A 19332-nucleotide genomic window follows, 5' to 3' on the forward strand; every position below is an offset into this window, starting at 1 on the left:
TGTGAAAACCGTGAGTGTGAGGCACAATGTTCTAACTGACTAGAAGTAATACTTCCTTAAATAACTGTGATCTTCAAGAGTTAAAAATATAGGTATGTGTTCCTTAAAAGAGCAAATAATTTTCATTTCAAAAAGGAAACTAAACAGAACATTTTTGGACTCTCACTCCTCCCTTCCCCATTTTAAAAACTATTTTCAATCCAGAAAACCCCTAAACATTTCTAGATAATACTAGACTTGGAGTCAGAGGTGAGTCACAACTTCTTTGGGTATCAGTTTTATCCATTTGTAAATAAAGGTCTTGGACCAGATAACCCTTTAGGACATTTCTAGTTCTAAAGGTTTATGACATTAATTCTGGAAAGTCAAAATGTTCATGCTTTATTTTTAGTGATGAAGTAGCTTTTTAAAAGAATGACACTGTCAACCTGTGGTATTTTCTAAAACTGTCATTAGGATTATTTTAAGCTCAAATCATTTATAATAATTCACATTTATATACTGCCTTAAGGTTTACAATGTGTTCTCCTTCCAACAATCCTATGACGTAGATAGGACTATTATTCTATTTTATGGATGAAAAACCGAGGTTCAGAGAGATAAAGGGACTTCCCATGGCAATTCACTAGGAAGCAAATAGCTATAATTCAAATCAAATTCTTCTAATTCTAGACACGACCTTCTTTCTTTTTTTTTTAACCCTTTACCTTCCATCTTAGAATCAATACTGTGTTGGTTCTAAGGCAGAAGAAAGGCAAAAGCTAGGCCATTGGGGGTTAAGTCACTTGCCCTGGCACAGCTAGGAAGTATCTGAAGTCAGATTTGAACCTAGAACCTCCTGTCTCTAAGCCTGGCTCAGTCGACTGAGCAACCTACCTGTCCCATGCCCCAATGTTTTTTCCTAACCATCAGTAAAGCATCATTTTTTGACCACCCCAAATACTGACAAGGCAACCTCCTTCCTTGTATTGGCACCATTATTTTCCTAATACCCAATTTTTTAAAAATCTGAAGCCATCTTTCACTCCCTATATTCAGTTGAAATGTGATGGATGCTAGGAGCCAAGGCATTGTTATTTTAGTGTTTTTTATTCCTTTCAAGCTCCTTGTTGTATCCTGCAGTGGTTTTTTAAGAAGGAATTACCCTTTTGTAGAAATAAAAGAAAAAAAGAAAAAGAAAAAAGAAATAAAAGACAATGTTAAAGGCCAACTTACCTCTTGCCTTATTTTATTGATACCCAACAAAACATGCTTTTCTGTGGCAAGGACAGTCACAAGGCAACAAACTCTATACTCTTGGGTTCTGTCAGGAAACAATTAAATAAATCCCCCAGCCCAGAACCTGAACAGATCCTCTACTTACAATGGATGCTTTGAGGCATAATACATGCCAGCCTGCTTCTTGTTTTCATATATAGAAAACCTATTTTTTTCCCCTTACTGTGAAACCAACAAAAGAACTTTGAACACAAATAGCCAGTACATCTACTTTCTATTGGGTCCAAACATAGACCACAAGGCACTTCCTCACAAGCTTTTGATATGCTTCTGGGATTATTTACATTATACTTTTCATTCTCATCCATAGTCATAGAGTGAGCTTGACTCTGATTTCTGTGCAAATTGTAGATGGAATCAAAGAGATTATTGGTAAATTTCTAGATGGGAAAGCTGTGATACAAAGAACCATCATGATTTCATCAAGAATAAGGTCATGCCAGACTAACCTTGTTTCCTTTTTTAATGGTAGTACAAAACAAGAAAATAAAGGGCAAACTATAGGAAAAGTTTACCTAAGTTTTGGCAAAGCATATAATAAAGTATCTCATACTATTCTTGTGGAGAAGATGGAGAGATGTGGATTATATGAAAATGTAATCAGATGAACTCAGATCTGGTCTGATGGCCACTCAAATATTAGTTGTTAATGGTTCAATATCATTGTGGCAGGCAGTCTCCACAGCAGTATCCCAGAAGTCTGAGCTTGATCTCGGGCTGTTTAAACTTTTTAAATGTAAACATAGATACCATCACAATTGCAGGTGACAAAAAGCTGGGAGGATTGATAACACACTGGCCTAGGAAGATGGTGGGAACATCAACAGTAGTAGGAAAGTGAAGAAAAGATGAGTTTTGGGGGAAAAAAGATAATGAGTTCATTTTGGACATAAGGAATTCAAGATCTGTATGAAATATCCAATCAGAGATGTCCAGTAGGCAGTGGGAGATATGAGACTAAAGGTTAGCAGAAAGGTCAGAGCTGGATAAGTAGATTCAAGAATCATTAGTATATATATAAAATACTATAAACCATGGGAGCTAATGAAATCATCAAGTAAATCTGTGAGGAAGATGAAAAGATGACCCAGGACAGAGCCTTGTGGAACATTGATGGTTAGCTGGCACATTCTGGATGAAGAATTCAGGAAGACATGGAAGACAGGAAGAATGCAGTCAGACAGGTATGAGGAGAGCCAGGTGAAGATAGTGTCACAGAAACCTAGAGAGGAGAAAGGATCATCATGGAGAGGAAAGTGATTGAGAGCATCAGAGGCTGCAAAGAAGTCAAGAAGGCTAAGGAGAATATGTACACCAATATAAACAAGGTAAAGAATGGCAAAGGCCATGGAGGGATCTAGATCAAACATTCTGGGATATTTTGAGAGGGTATCTAACTGGGGGAAGATCAAGGACAGCTTTGTGGGTAAATACCTAAGCTCAGCCTTGAAAGAAAAGAATTTCAATGTCCCCTTTGAAATGTCTATTCCATAGGCAACAAATTTCCCATCATCCTAGTGTTTGAATGTTAATGTTTCTATTTAGCTTTGGTCTTTTCACCAAAAATGTTTGGAAGTCCTCTATTTCATCAAAGATCAATTGTCCCTCCTGTAGGATTATACTCAATTTTTTAGGGTTAAAAAAATGTTGGTTTAAACCTAGCTCCTTTGCCTTTTGGAATCTTATATTCTAACTTTCCCACCTCTGTTTAAAGTGGTAACTACTATACCCTATGAGATCCTGACAATGGCTTCCTGGTATTCAAATTATTTCTTTTGGGTTGTTTGCAGTATTTTCTCCTTGATCTGAGAATTCTTGATTTTAGCTATAATATTTCTGGAAGTTTTCATTTTGGGGTTTCTTTCAGGAGGTAATTGGTGAATTCTTTCAATTTTTTACTTAGCTCTTTGGTTTTAGGAAGTTTTCCTTTATGATTTTTTGAAATAAAATATCTAGGAACCTTTTTCTCCCCCAGAGCAGTTGATTTTTTGAGATATTTCACATTTTCTTCTATTTTTTCAGTCTTTTACTTTATTTTATTGTTTCTTGAAGTCTCATGGAGTCGTTAAGTTTCCTCTTTGCAAATCCTAACTCTTAAGGAGTTATTTTCTTTTTTCTTAAACAAAAATTTTTAAAAACCCTTACTTTCTATCTTAGAATCAGGAGTGATTTTCTTCAGTGAAATTTTCTATCTCTTTTACCATACTGTTCTCCTTTTTGAGTATGATTTTCATTTTCTTTTTCCTCCACTACTCTTATGCTGATTATTTTTTTTTCCTTTAAAAAAAAGAAAAACTTTTAAAATCTTCTAGGAATTCTTCCATGGAGACTGGAACAACCTCCAGGAAGTGATGCAGAGCGAGAGGAGCAGAACTAAAAAAACATTGTACACAGAGACTGATACATTGTGGTACAATCGAAGGTGATGGACTTCTCCATTAGTACCAATGCAATGTCCCTGAACAATCTGCAGGGATCTAAAAAATACTACCCACAAGCAGAGGATAAACTGTGGGAGTAAAAACACCGATGAAAAGCAACTGCTTGACTACAGGGGTGCAGGGGATAAGACTGAGGAGAGACTCTAAATGAACACTATAATGCAAATTCCAACAACAGGGAAATGGGTTCCAGTCAAGAACACATGTGATAACCAGTGGAATAATGCGTCGGCTATGGGAGAGGGAAAGGGGGGGGAGGGGAGGAAAAGAAAATGATCTTTGTTTCCAGTGAATAATGTATGAAAACGACCAAATAAAATAATGTTTAAAAAAAAATCTTCTAGGAATTCTTATATGCAATTTGCATTTTTCTTTGAGGCTTTGCTTATAGATGTTTAAAAGTCATTGTCTACCTCTGCAAGTGTATCTTAGGTATCTTTGTTACTACGGTAGATTTTAATGTTCAGGTTACTTTATTTTCTGCTCATTTTTCTAGCCTACTTCTTGACTTTGGATTTTAGTATTGGGCTCTACTCACTTTGGGCATGGGTGGGGGGAGTAGAATGTCTTTTGTCTCTTATGTCTTTCTGCTGTTTACATGACTCAATCTGGTGACTTATAAATTTTCGGTGCTTCCAAAGGGGTGTGATCCAGGGAGATATTTGTACATTGCCCTCATGATCTACATTCTTTAAGTTCCTGACCTGATCTGGGTCTGTTGGTTGAGTTTCCAGAGACTGCTGCTGAATTCAGTCACTGTTAAACCACTGAGAGTTTTTGCAGGTTCTAATTGACTGAACTGCTAGTTCCCTCTTGTTTTTTTAGGAAACTTGCTAAGAAAGATCTTATCATCCCCAAACAATAATTTAGCACTATTTTTTGGTGCAGGCTAGTTAAAATTAAAATGTAAGATTTCATGCTTAAAGTACTAGAAACTAGCAAATAAAGTTTTCTAAATCTAGTCCAATGTAACAAATGATAGTCATCATTTACAGAACCATTAAGAGAGGTTTATATAATCTCATTTGGGTCTGTTCCAATAATTCCTTAAAATAGATACTACATTGGGGTATATAGGGTGCTCAAGGAGGTATGAGAACTTGCTAGCCCCTTTCTGGGCTATTTATCCATCTCTGGTGTCTACTGCCACCCAACTCTCACCTGCAACTCCAAGAAGTTGTAGCATATGGAACAGCTATATCCTGGAAAAGTCATTTCGGCAGACAGATTAAACCAGGTTGAGAGTAATTGATAGGCCTCAAACTGGTCAGTGAGTTAGGGGATGTCTACCTTGGCAGAATGGGCAGATGGGAACAATTACTCAACAGCCATGAAGATGGCTGAAGCAGGCTATGGAGTGCTTAGAGCTTGGGCAGACATCAAAGACGCCATGGTCATTTACTGCATCCTGGGCCATTACCAGTAGTCTTTTGTCTTGCCATTGGACTTCAATGCTCTGGAAGAGAGAGTAAGGCTGAAGACTTTGCATAACTCTGCCTCACCTAAGTCCAATACATGCTCAAGTCAAGACATCATCCTATCTTGTCACTGGTCCTTTTTGAAATGAAGGGCAAATAACAACTTTGTACAAGGTATGAGACTAGGCTTATGTCTATGAAGTTTATTACATAATGCAGCAAGATTCCACTGTGAATGAATCTCCAGGCCCATTATTTCCTTATTGGTATTAATGGAGAGCTCTCCCAAAGCAGACATCAGCTAATTCACAACCTTCCCTGCTGAATAATCTCCGGCCTTGAGCCCCAGAGAACCCCAGGGGATTCATAGCCATGAAGCTGAGATGATCCAAGCTGGGATTGAGTAGACTGCTTTCAAATATTCATGTGGCTTCTAAGATGTCTGTGAATTCTTTGAAATAGCCACTGATTGAAATGGAGACTACCTACTGTAGTCCCAAATGGACAGGTTAACAGAAATTTCTGAAGAGAACTCAGTCCGTTATTAACCTACTATGTGTGAGGCACTGTGTTAAGAGCTGAGGATATGAAGAAAGACAAAAAACAAACAATCCCTTCCCTGCTCTCAAGAGGATCAGTCTAATGGGAGAGACAATAGGCAAAACAACTATGTTCAAATAAGATATACAGAATAAAATGAAGATAATCATTAGAGGAAGCCACTAGAATTAAGGGGGTAGGGGGGGATGTAAAGGAAGATTAGACTGAAGATCAGTTAGTATGAAGGACTTTGAATGCCAAACAGGGTTTTATATTTGGTTCTGGAGGTGATTGGGAGCCACTGGAGTTTAGTGATTGGGGGACGTGGTTTATGCTTTAGGAAGATAATTGACACCTGAGTGAAGAATGCAGTGGAGAGGAAGTAAGTTGGACTGCATTAGCACAGGCACTCTCACAAAGCTCAACCTCCAAATATGCACCGTGTGGCCAGTATAGTGCACTGATACTATCTAAACAGAGCTGCTGCGTGCATTCATCTTCTGGTAAGGTTTACATTTCTTTCCAGGAAACAAAACCAACAAAGTTTACAGGAGCAGCTGAATGATCAATGTTCTTAATGAGGATGAAGGGAGAGGAGGGGATCCCCAGTGGAGGGCTGAGGCTGCCCCCGTCATACCACGTAAGGGCGGCACTTTGTTAAAGGAGAGAGGTACTGAATCTGGCGCCCAAGCAGCCCTCCACAATGAAAGCCTTCTCACAGAGACTCTTTAATGTATTTTCAACTGGTAACCCCTAGGACTAGTGAAAAGATATTTCTCTCATCAAGCTTCTCAGCCAATTATTATTATTTTTTTTTTACTTCAATTACTGGTCTTAATAGTTCACCTACCATTGCAAGATTAAATTCCTCTTCCAGTCTTCATTACTCACAGTAGATTCTCTCTCAATGCATCTTTTCTTCTATGAAAGATAAGATGTGCCTCTCGGGTTTTTATTACAGAGATAGGAGCAAAAGAGCAAAAAGGACATGCTGCATTCTCCTCCTCTTAAAGGCTAATAGAGATTTAGGCTATGGATGTCCTGACAAGTTCCTCAACCAGTTTCAAATATTATATTAAGCAAAAGGCCGTCATGCAATTATTGCTTCAAACCTAGTCCAAGGTAAGGGCACCTCTGCAAGCACATCATGCAGGCTATGTGTGGCCCTAGGCTTGATCTCATCTGGTGGGGAGCAAGTACCCAACGAAATTCTAGTGTTCAGGCTCCAGCCACTACATTCCATAGAGTAATATTCCCCACTGAGGGACTGCTGGCACTATGCCATTTAGGGCAGAGCATCTGAGGGGTTATCAATAATTAACTTGAATTTCTGAAGCCCACAGCAAGATATTTTCATCTATTAACACATAACTTAAAACCTACTTAAGCCTAACTGCCTGGATAAAGCACTGGATTTAGAATTTGAGGACCTGAGCTTATGAAATTCCAGATCTGTCTCTTCTACTTTTGTAGCTTCAGGAAAGGCCACTGGATCTCATTTTCTTCATTGGTAAAATGAGGGGGTTGGACTAGTAGATCTTTGAGGGCTTTTTTAGCTCCAGATTTCTGATTGCTAAGCCAGTTAGGTGCCTCAGTGGATAGGGTGCCAGGTCTAGAATTGGGAAGACCTGGGTTTAAATCTGGCCTCAGACACTTCTTAGCTATGTGACCCTGAGCAAGTCACTTAACCTCAGTTGCTTAGTCTTTAACACTTCTCTACTTTAGGAAAAAATGAATAATAATTCTAAGACAGAAGGTATGGGCTTTAAAAAATAAATACATTTATGAGTGTTTCTTCTTTTTCTCCATTAAATTAAGTTCTCCCTTCTGCTTTTACTTCCTCTCACTGTTTGGGTCCTTCGCTGGTATGTCAACCTGTACTTCCTCACAGCTTTAACTTTTATTCTCATTGTCAACTCTCTCCTTACTTTACTTGCTATCAGAAACCTACTCAATCTTTTATATCTGGTGTAATTACTAAATGAAATTTAATATTCTTTGCTCTTATTTTTTGAGAGAAAAATAATGTAAGCTAAATTGAGTTACTTTTATTTTTCTGTGATCCTTGACTGACTTTTCTCTGGGTCAGTGGCCCTCATTAGACAAAGTATTCCTCAATGCTAGTCTACCTGAACATCATCAAATGAAAAACCAAGAAGAAATATAAACAAATTTTAAAACAGTATTCACAGGTATGATTATGATGGAAAGTAACCAGAGCGAATATAGTAAAATGAGAATACAAAGTTGTTGTCCTGTTAAGTAAAAGTTATTTTTTGGAGCAATCTGAAAAAAGCCAAGATTTTTAATAATGTGTAAATATTGAAATGCATCAAACTTAAAGAATTAGGCTTCTTTCTAAAATGTTAAGTATATCCTCAGCATGCAGTCACACATCAATTCATATCTTACACAATCCAGAAGTGCATGAAAGTTTCATTTCAGCCTTGAAAGGGGCTCTTTTGTGCAGACTGCTCTCTGGAAAACATAGATCACTCAGCAATAGTCTTTTTGGATAGCATATTGGTCTGCTGCAAGAGGAACTCATACAGAAAAGAATTTCTTTTGCTGGGAAAGAAGTTATAGAGTATTCTACAGAAATTTAATCATAAATATATACAAAGTCCTATAATGGCAGTTTCCAAATCCCACTCCTCTCAATAAAACAACCTTTTAGAAATCCTCTTATCATAAATATTTCCTATAAGTCCATTTACCTGATTGTGTTTACCACTTGAGATAATTATTAGATAGCTCAATGAGAATTCAAATATCCATATCAAGTTGTTTTGCCTCCATAGTGTAAGTGCGTTCTTCTAGCCTACCCAAGGAGTAGAATCTCAAATAAGTGACTTACACCCCAATTTCTATGTAAATAAAGAATCTGTTTGACAAGGGAACAGCTAATTTAACAAGACAGTCCCTCCCACAGACTAGAGGCATTCAAATGTATATTGGCTGATGCTTTGAAAAAATGCCAAATGTATTGTGGAATGCACCTGCTTAAAACAAATTTATAAGTTATTGTGTTCACTTTTCTTAGCTCAGCTGAAATATTTTACCAAAGCTCACGAAGCATAAAAATCAGATGACTTTTGCTCAGTGAAAAGGAAAACTTACTCTAAAAAAAGAATTAATATAATAATGCTCCCTATATTTCTGTAACATCTTTCAAGTCATAATAAAACATGATGTAAAACTTGACCAAAGGTATTTATGGAAAAATCTTATTTTAGTTGAGCCGACAGAGGGTAGGTTATATATTTGAAAAAAATTAATGGTGTTTTTTTATTTATATCACTTTCTATTTATATGTATTCTTTCCCCCCTCACCTAGAAGGTTATATACACTTAAAAAACAATCTTACCTTTCATCTTAGAATCAGTACTGTGTATTGGCTCCAAGACAGAAGAGAGGTAAGGACTAGGCAATGGGGGTCAAGTGACTTGCCCAGGGTCACACAGCTGGGAAGTGTGTGAAACTAGATGGACCTCCCATCTCTAGGCAATCCACTAAGCCCATTTTATAAAACTTTTAAAAGCTGAAGCATACAATGGGACACCAAATTATCTGCTATAACTTATCCTCTACAATAGAGAACTAGGGCTGTGCCTTAGTAATGGTTTCCCACAGCAATGGTTTGAAGGGGATTTTGATAACCAATTTAACAAAGGATACTAGCTTATATCTCTTGATTCTTTAAAATAACAAGAAATCCCAACAGATACTCCTTAAAGTTTGTTACAAGTTTTACTAAGTTCTATTAAGATAAATGTGTCTCATTGGGTACCAACAAATGATAAACACTGATGAGGAAAGTGTGGGGAACTAAAATATGTGCTCTTGTACTATTATGGTATAATACTAAAAATCTTAAATATACATATGAATTTGAGGCTGGTGAAGAAAGCTGGCTTGAGTGACATAATTTACTAACTGACCAGTTAACTAGCGGAATAATTTTGTGATATGGATTTTAATTTCCAAGTTATTGCTAAACTGGTGACATAATGATATCCAAGATAATTTTGGTTCTCAGATAATAGATATTAGAACAGTTTTGCTTTTTTAGGTCACTGGCATTTTATGTTTAAGATGACAATGTTTTTCCCCTCCACACTGGGTTCTTTTCTAAGACTCTCTACTGATGTCTACAGTCATGCTAAAAACTCAAGTCTTTGTAAAGGAAAGAAAAAAGAAAGTATAACCAGGTTCAACTCAAACAAAACTTTTGACTATTTGTAACTGGCAGTAACATGTGTGCCACACAAGCTGAAGCGGTATTTCTGAGAAATTTGTATGACTCAAATGAAAAATACTTGTTAAGTAATAGGATACATTCTGAGGACAAACTTTGTTAGACATTTTTATCAAAGATAAAGTACAGAGACAAAGGGATGTTTCATAAGATTTTGTACAAGGAGGTTTATGATACAAAAAAAATAATTAAATGTAAACAAAAATATTCTATGAGATGACACAAAATCAAGGTGTCAAGGCCCAATTCTTGGGCCAGAGAAGATTCAGGGCAAGCAGTGTTTGTAGGTACTGGATAGGGAAGGACAGAGAGTGGGGTTAGGAAGATTTCAACCTATTTTAGAGTAGGATGAGCTTGGAGTTTGAGAGAGGCGGGGACAATGAGACTATGCTTTCTGGGAACAAATTTTTTATAGTTATAGTCATATTTTAAGTTGAGAGTAAGGGACTGAGTAAAGTACAATGGAGAACTCTGAACGTTTAGTCCTTAAGGGAAAAATTAAACTAATAGTTAGACTATATCCAATCCGTTATCCTTACAAAATGAGATAAGCATGAAAGAGACTGGCATTAGTTAGATCACTTCACTTCTAGACCAGGTTTATCACTAACTAGATAACCTAAGAAATGGCATCTCTGTTTCTTCATTTGCAAAATGGGGATACCAGCTGCCTTATCTACCTGACAGGGATGTTGGAAGGACCAAATGAGCTTTTTGTCTACATGAATGTGTGGCACATGCTGAGAAGAAAAAAATGTCTACTGTGTGATATGAAGAATGGGAAACTGTAGGAAGATGTGGCAGCTCAAGGAGGCAGAACAAAAAATATAATGAAAACATGCTACGTACACAAATTATTTGGAACTCAGCAAAGAAAAATCTTTTAAGAGTAAAGCAACAGGAGTAGAACTATCAAGAGCTCTGATATCTAAATTCCCAAATTTCTTACCTTTACCAGGAACATGATGAGTGAATTAAAGAAAGAAGACTGAGAAATGCTTGTTTTTTAAATGGGTATCAAATAATGGATGGGAAGAAAGGAAAATGAAATAAGGAAAATGCAAAGAAAGTAAAAATTATAAGGTGAAAGGGGGCACAAGACAGAAAGGACTTCATGGGAAGACAAACTGAGAGACTCTATAAGGGATGAGTTCAGAAAGAGATTACATGATGGGAATGGGGATTCTGACTATTAATTCATTCATTCAACGTACTAAAGAAATAAACCTACAATATTTTAAAACTCAGGGAAGTAGGATCAGAAGTAATGAATAATACATAGTTCTTTAAAGTTTGCAAAGCACTTTATATGTACTCTTTCCTCCATGTCTTGCAATAGCCTTTTTACAGATAAGGGATCTGAGGCTAAAGGGGGTTAAGTAGCGTGCCTTAGGGTCACAGTGATTTTAGGCAATAGTGATAAAATCTTAATATAGGTCTTCTGGTCCCAAGTCTAGCACTTTGTCTACTATGCCAAGTTGCCTCAAGTAGAACTGGAAAAATTTATGAGCAAGAAAGACAATGGGGCAGCTGGGTAGCTCAATGGATTGAGAGCCAGGCCTAGAGTCAGGAGGTCCTGGGTTCAAATTTGATTTCAGACACTTCCCAATTGTGTGACCCTGGGCAAGTCACTTAACCCTCATGGCCTAGGCCTTACTCTCTTCTGCCTTGGAACCAATACACAGTATTGCTTCTAATCAATATATATCATATAATCAATAATAATAAAAGACAGAGGATAAGGGTTTAAAACAAAAGACAAGAGTTCATGACATTTACATGAAAGTTATTATTTTTCTTATCATTTCATATTTGTTAAGAATCATAATTATAAGGCTGGCTAATTAGGCAAATACTTATAAACATATTCATAGGTGAAAAAATGATCCATGGATAATACAGATTTTTTTTTAAAGGATCGAGTGGATACAGTGGAGAACTTTGAATGTTCAATCTCTAATGAAAGTCAAAATGAGAGAAGTCTGTATATACAGGCCAACATGATGAAGGAAGAGAAGACTGAGCAAGAATAAGGGCACTAGCTAAAGAAATCATGGAGCACTTAAGTAGAAAAGGGAGAAAAGGGGGTGGGTTTAAATGGATTAAAATGGAGTTAAAACCTGCCCAAAACAGAGCTGTTCTTCGCTGAATTCTATACGGTTTCCGAAGCATGTGACAAGAATGTGAACTTAATCCCAGTGTACCAATCAATAGAAGAATAAACAAATTATTTAACTGCAAACATCATGGCTCCAAAAGTAAACAGCACTAGTATACTGCTAAACTAGGGAAGCAGTTCTCCATGTGATGGCATACTCACCATGTGCCAGGTACTGAGGAATGAGTTATATAACTGTAAAGGCTATTCGAGCAAACACTTTGGCTGTTCACACTCAATGAAAAAGTGGCAAAAGGTAATGATGACAAAAAAAGAAAATGAGTATTGTTAGAAAAGTTGTGAGAAAACAAGCACACTCATCTACTGATGGTGGGGCTAAGAATCAGCCCAGTCACTGTGGAAAGAAATTTAGAATCAAGCCCGTCAAGATCATGAAATTGTTCACTCTCTTTGACACAGCAATACCACTGCTAGGCATATATTCCAAAAAGATCAAAGAAAAAGGAAAGGTTCCTATATTTATAGCAAAATGGAGACTAAAAGGAAAGCTCATCAACTAATGAATGCCTATACAAAGTATGGGACATGAATAGAAAGGAATATTATTGTTCCATGAGAAGTTATAAAATGTAGTTTCAGAAGAACAAGGAAAGATTTGTATGAACTAATGCAGAATGAAGTAAACAGAAACAAGTGAACAAGGTATATAGTAAGGACATCCTAAAGAAAAGTAACTTTTAAAGATTTAGGAATTCTGCCCATCATGATTCCAGAAAACTGATGCTAAGGCATGCTATCCACCTCCTGAAAGGGGTGATGTAAAATGTAGAATAAGACATGTGTTTTGCAAACACAGCCAAGGTGGGAATTCCTTTTGTCTGGCTATGCATATTAATTATTAGGGTTTTCTTTTTCCAATGTGGGTGGGGTGGGGTGGAAGAAGAAAAAAAGAAATGAAGGAAGGACACTGAAGTACTTTTTAAAAAATGCACAGAAAAGAAAAGAATAAAGGTCAGAAATAGTCTCAAACAGGAAAGCTTTGAAAATTTCATGTTGAAATTATTACATACACACACACACACACACACACACACACACACACACACACACACACACACACACACACATATATATATAAAAAGCAGCAAACAAGAAAAGATTCAGTTTCTTCTACGATCCTCTTTTTTGGTTCTACTAGGTATATAAAATGTTGATTTTATTTGGTATTTCTTAGGTTTGTAATTTTTTAAAAATTTAACAACAAAAGAAAAGTAATGTGATCAATATAAGAATAAAAGACTGTATTAAGGATATTTATGGGAAGAAACCAGGAAAACATTAGAAACTTGAAGCCTAAACGCTATTAAATTTTGATTATAATTTTGTAGAAATCACAGAATGTTAGTGTTTAACAATCACCTAAAAATCTCATTTTACAGATGAAGAAACTAAAGACAAGAGTTAAAAGAACTTTGCCAAAGTCAAAATAAGTTACTGTTGGAGCCAGAACAAGAACTCAGGTCAACTCATAGTCCAACACTCTTTCTGTTAAAACAGATTATAAACTGCTTTAAAAACAAAAATACTGACAAGACTAACAGAGATTCATAGACAAGAAATCATAAAAAAGTAAAATTAGTAAGTGAATTTATATTAAGCATCAGGAAATAACTCAAAGTAGGGAATTATTATTAACTTTTTGATCAAGTCATGAAAAGAAAGGATGTGCCAGAGAAACTGCTAACATACAAAGGTGGACAAAGAGATAGATTTCCACAAGGCACACGCACTATCTATGTAATCTATTTCAGTATTTTATAGTCACTATATATGCAAAAGACAGTAATTGAGGGAGTGCTGACTTGGGAATTAGGTAAGACCAAGCTTCAAGTTCTACTTATACTTGAGAGCTATGTGACCATGAACAAGTCCTTGATTTAACCTTTCAGTCTCACTTTCCTCATCTGTAAAATAGGTCGATCTACTTCACAAGATTTTTATGGAGTGCAAATGAGAAAACATATATATTGTGCTTTGCAAACTTCATATAAATATCAGTTGTGGATATAATTGTAATAGAGTCATTATATGGGATATGACTAGCATCCCTTCACTCAACAGAGAGGCTGAAAAAAACAAAGGGGGATGAAGTCAGGCTGCTCCTATGGTAATCTACTGTATACATAGTCTGTAGATCCTTTTATAGGAAAATACATGTCAATTTGAGAGAAGCTGACTGGAAAAAGAAGGGGAGTGATATTCAGGCTAAATCAAGTCCTAGATAGACATCATCTCATTGACAACAACAGAAGGATAAGGCATCTATCGTATATAAAGACCATATGCTCTAATAAGTTCCAAATGAATAAATTACTTAAAGATATTTTTAAAATCCGGATTATTTTTTAAAAATGGGAAGATAAAATATTCTTCTTATTTGTGGAAAAGGAAAAAAAACTACTGAACAAATGGAAAAAAATTATTGGAGACAGAAGCCATTTAATTCTATAAAAATGAAAAAAGGTTATATTACAACATAAAGTAACCAAAATAAAAAGAAAATATGGGGAAGGAGGGACTGTGATAACTTTACTTGGTGAAAATCTGACTTTTAGAGTCTATAAGAAACTGCAACAAATTTATGAAAGTAATGCTTTAGGGGCATATATATGGTATAGTGGATAGAATTCCAGGCCTGGAGTTGGGAGGACCTGGGTTCAAATTTGACTTCAGGCACTTGCTACATCGATGACCTGGGCAACTCATTAAACTCTGTTTGGCTGGCCCTTGCCCTTCTGTCTGAGAGTTGTTACTAAGGAAGAAAGTCAAAGTTAAAAAAAAATTAACACTCATTTCCAAGGGAGAAACTAATCAAAGCGTATGAGGATAAAAATTCTAAATAGCAATTATTAATAATTACTTTAAAAGTTGTTCAAATTCTTTAAGAAGAAAAAGATATGCAAACTTAAACAACTTTTAGGCACAACCTTATTCCTTTTGAATTGGCAAAAAAAAGTCAAAAGTGTAAAATACAATTTTGCTGAGTCTAAGGGGGAAACACTTTTATATTATCAGGAATATCAGTTTTTTTGGTATAATCTTTTCTAGACAACACTTTGGTAATGTAGAAGAATTACAAAAACGATTATGCCCACTGACTGGTAGAGTCTACATCTGAAGGATGGTATATTAATGTAATAAAATATTTTATTATAAAATGATAAAAATGTCTAAAATATAAAAAATAGTTAAGTATTGCTGAATAAGGAAAGTTAAATTATAAAGTGCTCATACTATAACTGTTAAAAAAAAAAGGCACCAAAACTTTATAAATGCATAAGATTAAAAGGAAACAGGATAAGTTTTGCTATTATTTTGTTAAAGTTTTTTCTTTTATCAAAATGTAAATAGTGGAATTTGTGGTTTTATGTGGCATTTTATTCCTCATTTTGCTTATTTGATTATATGTATTGACACTGTTATTGCATTTAAAATAAAAGTTTTATATAAAGCATGTAACAAAAAGCTGGAACAAAGCTTATCAAAATGTATAGTAATACAAAAGAAGGAAAAAAGGAGGATGTAAAAATGAAAGATGGGCCTATGCAAGTTCTTGTTATATACTTCAGAGGGGAAGACTGTGAAAAGATCCTGGAAAATGAAAAGAAAGTTAATGGGTAGGGATTCAGGAAATATTATAATAAAACAAGGAACAAATAAAGCAGTTTTGTTTTGTTTTTTAAACCCTTACCTTCCTTGTGTATTGGCTCCAAGGCAGAAAGGTAAGGGCTAAGCAATGGGGGTTAAGTAACTTGCCCAGAGTCGCACAGCTAGGAAGTGTCTGAGGTCAGATTTGAACCCAGGACCTCCCATCTCTAGGCCTAGCTCTCAATCCACTGAGCCAACCAGCTGCTCCATAAAGCAATTTTTTTAAGCCATTTCTTAAGCACTAGTTGTGTTTGGTTTCCATCAATAGAGACTTCAATTGTCACATGGAGCAAGAAGATGCTAATAAAAGAAAGACTTCCTATTTGCTGTTACAAAAAGGAGAACTGGGCGTGATGAGTACAGAATTATTTATGCTTCCATATTTTAGCATTAAGACAGAATAGGTGATTATGGTTAGAGAACAAATTTCAATTTTCACCTGTTGATGATGAAATACTGATGGGAAATGAGAAATGAGGGCACTGTTGATAGGAAAAGTCAATGTAGAAAAATACTTGTGAAAAGGAGGGGTGAACAAAATAGATTTTGGAATGGAGGACTTAGCCTGAAAAGTTAAAGAGGAAAATCAGGAAAAATATATATTATACCCAGAAAACAAATTTATTAGAGTTGAAGATAAAGAGGTTAAAATATACTGTAGAGGTTACATAGATTAGAAGAACTAGGTCAAATGTGAAATAGCAGACAGAATGCTTTCTATGACAAACTGCTTATTAAAGCCAAAATAAATACCTGTCCAAGAGAACAGTTTAAGGAAGAGGAGACCGGGCCACATTTTGTCTATGGAAGAACTGCAATAAAAGGCAAGAGGTAGTTGGTTAAGGCAGGAGTGAAGTTAAGGTGGTAGCCAAAAAAAAAAAAAGAAGAAAAAGAAAAAAGAAAGCCTCCCAGGATGGCCAGAATGCTAAAGAAGGGTTAGAAGAACTACAGGACAGGATAAGACATCATGAAAAAAGTGAAAAAGGAACAGATGGAAGGAAAACAAAGGCAAATGACATGTGCCAAGAGTTCTCGAAAGATTGGATACATCGATCCTTTTGGAAAGGCTGTTGGTTTGTTTGGTAAGGAGAAATTAATTGTAAACATGTAAGTATGACTAATATGTAAATATCTTTTTTAAAAAACCTATAAGCCTGGAATAAGAATGTATTAAAAGAGCTCTTTGAAAAATACACAGCTAGACAAATATGAGGCATCATTAAAACTGAAGAAGACAGTTGTCTGCTATAAATTGAATACACAGACAATCCAGAAACTTGACATTTGCTATTAGTTTCCCTTCCCAGGAAGCCAAGTGCTCCCCTGCAGAGTTCATTGGCCCAACTGGGGCCCCAAATTCTGTCCCTTTCTCTTGTGCCCACATTCTTTGGTTGAGATTCTACAAGTGGGAACCAGCCCAGAAAAAAAGCAGGAACGGGAAGGAGGTTGAGCATCACTAATATACTGCATAGCCAGTCCCAGAAACTCACAATTGTCTATATTAATAGCTATGTAAATATGCCTCTTGTTTCCTGTCTGAACCTGGCACAGGCACACTCGGGAACTTGTTCAGCAGCCATGTCTTTAGCTGATGTGCACTGACAGGGACTTACTGAGTTGTATGGGCATTAAGAACCTGATTACTTTGTTCAGGCTCACACAGTCAATATGTGTTGGCCTTGAACTCAGGTCTTCCTTACTCCAGGGTGAGCTTTCTATCAATGAAGCCCCTCACATACACATGAGATTAACACTAGCCCAGGTAACAACATTCCACCTTCAAGAATATGCCAGTAAAAAAAACATGTTATCACTTAATTTCTTCATCTGTAAAACGAGAGGCTTTACCTGAATGAAACAAGTTAGATCTGAGATCTTAAAAACTAGTGAAAAATACAAAGTGTACTGAAATATGTTACTGCTAAGAAGAACCAATATGTTTTGACAGTGGGGAAGTAAAACTGACTCAAAGGAGTTTAGGAGAAAGTGAAACTAGATGCCAAAACAGAAGAAGGCTATCAGAACATAATAGGAACAAAAGGTTTCCAAATGAAAAGGAGAAACCAAGTATTAATTAAGTAAAATGTGTACATCTATAATGATATTAATGTGAAAACATGAAACTTCTGAATGGGAATATCTGCTTTTGGGGAGCCCTTGTTTATTTTTTCTCCAACTGGGATTTTTCCTTTGATTTACTTTTCCTATGCATGTAGAAACATGAAATTGCTTAATGCCATTCTTGCACCTCAGAAAGTTTAGGTATCTTTGGATGGTGAGAGAGCAGCAGTTTTCTTTTTAAATGAAAGCACTGTGAACATGCAAAATTCCATATGATAAAAAAATATCAATTTAATCAATTTAGGAAATAATACATTAGCTGTAGTATAAATAAAACTGTCAGACTAAATCAGAGATGGTGGAATGTTTTGACAGAAATTTTGCTAAGCTACATCATACAGAAAATATAATCATTTGGATTGGATGTTTTCTGAGTTCCAGTAATATTCAATTATATTGGCTCTTGGCCACTGGACTGAGTGGAAAGATCACCTATGTATGTAAAAGCTATAGATAAAAACTGATTAATTGGCTGGGGTAGGATGGCTATCTAGTCAACATGTAAAGAATCACAGAACACATTTATAAATTTTAATTTTTGCAAAGATTACTGGGTACATTTCAAGGTAAAAGATCTTAAAAAAAGATGCCTTTTCAGGGCATGTCTATAAACCTGAATGTCAGAGCCCTAACTAGACCTTTTTGTACCTTCATTGCATATCACAAACTATGCTTAGGGTAAGAGGTCCCCCCAAAAATCTTAGGCATGGAGGGTGAAGATGTATACAGCCCTGCAGTGAGTCACTGTGGAAGCTGGCATCCACCTCAGAAAAAAGGACCAAGTAGTAGCTTCCTTATTTAACTAATTATTTTTAATAACCAGGTACTAAAGCCAGCTATTTCTTCAATCAAGTAACATCTCCATCAAGTCAGTTTGATTATTTGAAGTCTGGTATAATACCTTATCCAACAAGCAGAGAGATGCTTTTGGAAAGAGAACAGAAAGAGAACTTGAAGATACCTCTCCTTCCCCCACTTCAAAATCACATTAGAGAAGGAAGCTAGGTGGCTCAGATGATTGAGAGCCAGGCATAGAGACACAAGGTCCAGGATTCAAGTCTAGCCTTAGGCACTTCCTAGATGTGTGACTCTGGGCAAATCACTTACCTAGCCATTCTGCCTTGGGAGCAATACACAATATTGATTCTAAGACTGAAGGTAAGGGTTGTTTTTAGAAAACATTGGACTGAAAGAGACCTCAGGGATAACTGAGTCTACTGTCTTCATTTTATAGAAGAGGAAACTGAGATCGCTCAGAGGGACACTTGCCCTGGGTCACAGAAGAAAGCATATTCAACTCTTATTCAAAGTGAACTTGGGGGCAGCTAGGTGGCACAGTGGAGGGTGTCAAACCTGGAGTTGAAAGGAGCTAGACTCAAGACACAGCCAAGCTATGTTACCCTGGGCAAGCCACTTAACCTGGACTGCTCTCTCTTCTTAGAACTAAT

The 19332-nt window shown here is 36.2% G+C and overlaps 1 protein-coding gene across 1 annotated transcript in view; it reads right to left on the reverse strand.

The window, feature by feature from the left end:
• HACD2 (3-hydroxyacyl-CoA dehydratase 2) overlaps positions 1-19332 on the reverse strand; it is a 115582-nt gene that overhangs the window by 18223 nt on the left and 78027 nt on the right. The gene's annotated exons all lie outside the window — the stretch shown is intronic.

This window comes from Monodelphis domestica, chromosome 4, assembly GCF_027887165.1.
Source record: "Monodelphis domestica isolate mMonDom1 chromosome 4, mMonDom1.pri, whole genome shotgun sequence".
Lineage (NCBI taxonomy): Eukaryota > Metazoa > Chordata > Mammalia > Didelphimorphia > Didelphidae > Monodelphis > Monodelphis domestica.